Source organism: Myxine glutinosa, chromosome 14 (genome assembly GCF_964187855.1).
Source record: "Myxine glutinosa chromosome 14, kmMyxGlut1.1, whole genome shotgun sequence".
NCBI classification, from domain to species: domain Eukaryota; kingdom Metazoa; phylum Chordata; class Myxini; order Myxiniformes; family Myxinidae; genus Myxine; species Myxine glutinosa.
Window position 1 is genome coordinate 85,732,568 of NC_136274.1, and position 6,000 is coordinate 85,738,567.

A 6,000-nucleotide genomic window follows, 5' to 3' on the forward strand; every position below is an offset into this window, starting at 1 on the left:
ATTATTTTTTGTGACAATAAATAGACTTATTGAGACTTAATCAAGAAATTCGCATGCTCTAAAGATTTTTTTTCCACACTTATGGTGTACTACGTCAAGGTTACGTGATAGCGAAATTCTAAGGTCAGATTCGCATTTGTGGGCACCAAATTAGTTAGAAACAGTTGAAAATAAGTCAGAACCAATTTGGCTGTTGACCAGTGTAAGCAATTGGAGGCACAAAGCACCGCTGACCAGTGTAAGCAATATGGGATCATTTCTCTGTATGCAACTTTAACATGGGGACTGAAAATTAATTCCTCGGCTTTTACTGGTATATCTAGAATAACAAGCATTCTGAGTATTGCGCTGCAATCCATGTCCCCTACCGGCAGTCTGTCGTCCGGAAAACTGTTGGGGAAATTACCAAGGGTTATTTATCCACAGGTTCTGAATCGTTCCCAATCGCTAATTACCTCAGGACGGGCTCACCTGTGATTCACACTCGGGACTTCGATTTATACACCTTGCAGACAGGTCAGCAAAAGCACGAGAAAATAAGTTGTTGATGAAGAACCTTTCGAGTCGCTAAATATCAGTAATTTATTATATTTTCCGGTTCACGATCAATGATCGATTTGTATATATATATATATATGTTGCTCGGCTTGGCTCCGCCCCTCCCGAAAGCGTGGGCTGTGTCGCGCTGTTGACGTTCGCGAGACGAGGCTGAGGGTGCGCGGTGCGGCTTGAGGAGAACTCTAGAATAAACAAGAGATATCCATTTTTTATTTTTTTTTCGTTTAATTAATGATACCTGCCAAACCACGCACCCTATCGCAAATTCCAAAAGGACATTTTAGTAGACTGACTTGCTGAACAGATCTGTGAAGTTTCCCCTCGATTGGATCAAAAATGAGGGAGGAGCTCGGTTTTAAAGGGTCATGCTTAAAAACGCTGACTTTTTTGTTCGTCATGGGTATGCGATTCTGCCTGCAAAGTTTGGCCTCGATCTGTTCAGCCGTTGCAGAGAAAAAGGGGTTTTCGTGTTTTCACGAAAAACAATATGGCGGCCGAACCACGTGACATGTGACGTCATAATTACCATTAAAATATTCTACAGACCGAGTCCCTCCTATGGTGAAAATTTGATCTGAATCGGTCCAATTATTGCAGAGAAAATCTTTTTTAAAGGAAATTAAAACTTAAAATGCCACTGAGTTAAGGATCATCAGAATTATCAGAATTACCAAAGTTCAAAGTGCCATAACTCTGTCAAAAATGATCGAAACGTCGTGAAGTTCGAACTTGATCTGTAACTTATCATGAGGAAACCATGTGCCAAGTTTGAAATCATTGGCATTAAGCGTTTAGAAAAAAAGTCCGGAAAACTGTTCTTTGCGTGACGGACGGACGGACGGACGGACGGACGGACAGACTGACGGACGGAGGGACGGCGTGCAAACCTATAGTCCCCTCCTGTGTACACCGGTAGGGGACTAATAAAAGGCGGTGTCCGTCCGTCTATCTCCTCCATAACTCCAAAACCATGAAACCTAGCGGCCCCAAACTTGCATGCATACACCTGGACCTCCAACAGATTGCAAGGATGAAAACTGGTTGTTTGTGTTTGTTATACCATCCTTTTTGAAGATGATTTAAAGAGGTGCTCCTAAGAAGAAAAAAAAACCTGATGTGGTGGTGTACCAATATGGCGGCCCACATTCTTGGTCATCACACTGCAACTCGCTGGGTTCTTAAACCGCCATTTTATTTCGACCTAATGAAACGTGCCTTGCCTTGGAAACACGATTGATTATCATTACATAATTGAATCATATCATCAAAATCTGGATTTGGATATGAGATGATGATTGGATGTTGTAGTCTAAATAAATGTCCAAATCTGGAGTGAAATATGACAAAATTTGCCATATCTTGCGATTACATAACTAAGTGTATATATGCATTTATTTAAGCAAGACTGTGATTCTCATTCTGGGGTTAGTTTTTTTTTTTTTTTTTTTTTTTTATACTTGATATTCATTTTTAGCTCACCTGGAACGAAGTTCAGGGGAGCTTATGCGATGGCGCGTTGTTCGTCTGACCGTAAACACTTGAAACCTCTTCTCTGAAACCGCTGATGGAATTGCGACCAAATTTGGCACAAATGATATTTGTTATGTTGTGACTAAAGTTTGCTCAAAGCATTATAAAAAATCGAGGTTTAAGGCAGTTTACTGGGGGTCAAATTGGATCCAGGTTTGACCCCCCCCCCCCCCCCCCCCCCCCCCCCAAAAAATAGGTATTTGCTTTTTCCTCTGTAACTACACGCAATATTTCGATGAAACTTGACCACAACCTTCATCACCCATGATGTACCAACTTTTGTTCACGGCATTGCAAAAATTGGGGTCTGAGGAGGTACAGGGGTGGGAGGGGGGCGGGGTGTTGCCCCCCAAAATAGGTATTTGTTTGTTTGTTTGTTTGTTTGAAGTCATGATTATGTTGGAATGATTCTTCATGCTGCCCTGTCTTCTGTCAACCATTGAAATTGTTTTAAAATAGCTTTAGTCAGTGCAGTGTACTGTTTAATCTACCAGGTGAGCACCAGGGTATTGCCCCTATGTTTAACTTAATTCATACATCCATGGGAACTGCTTGGAGACAGTTTTTGAATGAAACGTTTTTAACAAAGAACACTTTTTTAGTAGTTGGGACTGCTGTTAGGGTCAATTATGCAGTTGGAATTGTGAGGATCGGTTCGGGTGCTTTGAATGTGTGCATGGCATCATGAAATCAGGAGATTACCAAGGCTTTTTGGAGCGCAATGTTCAACCCAGTGTTAGAAAGCTGGGTCTCCGTCGAAGACCATGGGTCTTGCAGCAGGACAATGACCCCAAATATACTTCAAAAAGCAGGAATGGTTCAAGACAAAATGCTGGACTGTTCTGAAGTGGCCAGCAATGAAATGAGTCCAGATCTGAATCCCATTGAACACCTGTGGGGAGATCTGAAAACAGCAGTTGGGAGAAGGAACCCTTCAGATCTGGGAGAACTGGAGCAGTTTTCACAAGAAGAGTGGACGAAACTGCCAGTAGAGAGGTGTAGGAAGCTCATTCATGGCTATAGGAAGCGCTTGACTGCAGTTATTTTGTCCAAAGGCTGTGCTACCAAATATTAAGTCTACGGTGTCAATAATTTGGTCAATGCCATTTCTTTTTATTTTCGGATTTAAAAGGATATATTGAGTTCTGGAATCAAAAACCAAGGTTCTGTAATGTTAACAGTGAAATAAGGAATTATGGAAACCAAATACTTTTGTCAATTTCAACTTATGTTTAGAGGAAATTGTGAGTTTTTTTTTAAAAGTGCAAGGGTGCCAATATTTTTAGACACGACTGTATAAAAGCGTTTATAGCTGGAGTACCTGGCGTTGCTCAAGCGAAAAAGAAACATTAACATCTATCTATAATTCCAGCAATCTCTGTGTGTCTGTCTGTGTGTCTGTGTGTCTGTGACCGCTGTTTCTCGACAACCACGGGTCCGATATACTTGAAACTTGCCAGGTATATTGCTGGGGACCCGAGGATGTGCCTTTTCAAGGTTTGTAATTAATCGGACAAGTACCTACCGAGCTATGTCCAAAAAACGCTTCAACCAATCAGAGAGCAGCGAGCTATCACGTGTGCCGAACCGTTAATGCAATGCAAGCGTTAATGCGTTAATGCAAGGCTTTTCTTTTTTTCCCTCTTCTCTTTCTACTTTTCCTTGCGATTAAATTGCAAACAGCCAAAATACGTTGGCGCTAATTGAATAATTGGCCATTAACACTAAAATAATCGTAACTGCGATATGCCAACTTCCGGACAGTGCAGCCTTCCATGTTGTTGTTGTTTGCAGCAGCTGTTTGCAGCAAGGCAAGGCTTTTCGTTTTTTCCCCTCTTCTCTTTCTACTTTTCCTTGCGATTAAATTGCAAAAAGCCAAAATACGTTGGCGATAATTGAATAATTGGGCATTAATAGATAGATAGATAGATATGCGATATGCGAACTTCCGGACAGTGTGCGCGTTACGAGCTGACCGCCATTACGGTACGTAATTCGATTTCTTATGCGCATTATTTCTCCCAATTCAGTCAGAGCGAAGGGCGGAAGCGAAGAGCGTTGTTATTTTTTGTTTACGGGCGTACGGGCGGGGTAGAGCGTACGGGTAGCGTTTTTTTTTTTTTTTGGCAAGGAACGGGCACCCACGTACGGGCAATGCCCTAGTCTATCTATAATTCCAGTAATCTCTGTGTGTTTGTTTGTTTGTACGTTTGTTTGTCTGTGACCGCTGTTTCTCGACAACCACGGGTCCGATATACTTGAAACTTGCCAGGTATATTGCTGGGGACCCGAGGATGTGCCTTTTCAAGGTTTCATATTAATCGGACAATTACTTACCGAGCTATGTCCAAAAAACGATTCAACCAATCAGAGAGCAGCGAGCTATCGCGTGTGCCGAACGTGGCGAACACACTCTGCCTCGGATGGCACATTTGAGAGCGTATTCATTTATTTCCCGTCGGCAAACTATGTTGGCGCTATGTTGGCGTTAAACGATGTTTTAAAACTAATTAAAACCCCAGGGGGATTGTCACTGTACTCGCAAGCCGTTCGCCGTTCGCTTTGGCGTTGCGAATGGACCAAAACATTTCATGCACCAAACCATTTCATGTAAAGCGTTCGCCGTTCGCTTTGGCGTTGCGAATGAACCAAAACATTTCATGGACCAAACCATTTCATGTAAATAGAGGGGGGGATATAATTTTAGATATAGATATAGTACGGGCATGCCCTAGTATTTTAAATGACGCAAATATAATGGAAAATCAATTACATCCAAATCAGCATCCATCAGAAATGTCAAATCACCATTTTACCTTTTCCTTGAATATATGCTGCTGAATGTGCCGTTCATCACGTTTCTGAGTTGAGTATGATGACGTCCAGGAAGAAGAAGAAGCCTTTACACCAAATTCGACCGCTTCTGGATTTGTTTGATTTATTTGTGTTCAAATGTCTGGTAATTGTTTTGTATTTCTTTATGCGAATGTGTACTTGTGTATAACTATCATTTATCAAAAAGTCTTCGCACTATAGAGCGATTTTTTTTTTTTCCCACCACAAAATGACCTTTGTTTTGCCTAAAACACTCCTAGGAACCCACTGATGAACCTCTGAAAGTTTGACAAAGATGCGTTCAGCAATCTGTGAGGAATGGCGACACAGACAGACAAACAGCTCTCTTAAATCGTAGATTGTAAATCATTGACAATTCAGCTTCTGGCTGCGATGATTTGATAATAAAACCGTGAATGGAATTGAGTGTCTGGGTCTGTTACTTTCACATCGTAGACAGGACGATGTCCTCCCTGTATTGTACAACCGTGTCCTCCCTGTATTGTACAACCGTGTCCTCCCTGTATTGTACAACCGTGGCCTCCCTGTATTGTACAACCGTGTCCTCCCTGTATTGTACAACCGTGTCCTCCCTGTATTGTACAACCGTGTCCTCCCTGTATTGTACAACCTCTGTTTTGGTCTTGCGCTCTCTTTGCTCGGCCCATCCCAGGTTTCTGTTCGGCGCACCTGGTCTGTCACTCACCCTCTTGTTAAACTCCCAAAATCAAGGCTCACTGTTCACCTCCACCAATTTGTTGCTCTTTTTCTCTCTCACCTGTGGAACCAACTATACTTTCCTTTGTGTAGGCCCCACCTCCAGTGGCCTGAAAGGTTTTGTGGCGGGCGATATGGAAAACTTAAATAATAAAAAAATTCAGCTTCAAGACAGGTGCTCACCCTGACCTCAGGTGACACCTGATGTTGACCCCCATCCAAACTCATCTCTTCTACTCCCAATGACCCACACTCATGATCTCTTCTACCCCAAATTAGCACATTCCCAAACACTCCTTTTTTCCAGGTTGTTGTGATTTTCTCCCTCTCTCTCACCTTTCTGTTTGTTTGTCACTTTGT

The 6,000-nt window shown here is 42.2% G+C and overlaps 1 protein-coding gene across 6 annotated transcripts in view; it reads left to right on the forward strand.

The window, feature by feature from the left end:
* The window catches only part of LOC137439984 (histone-lysine N-methyltransferase 2A), a 248,494-nt gene that overhangs the window by 155,003 nt on the left and 87,491 nt on the right, over positions 1-6,000 (forward strand). The gene's annotated exons all lie outside the window — the stretch shown is intronic.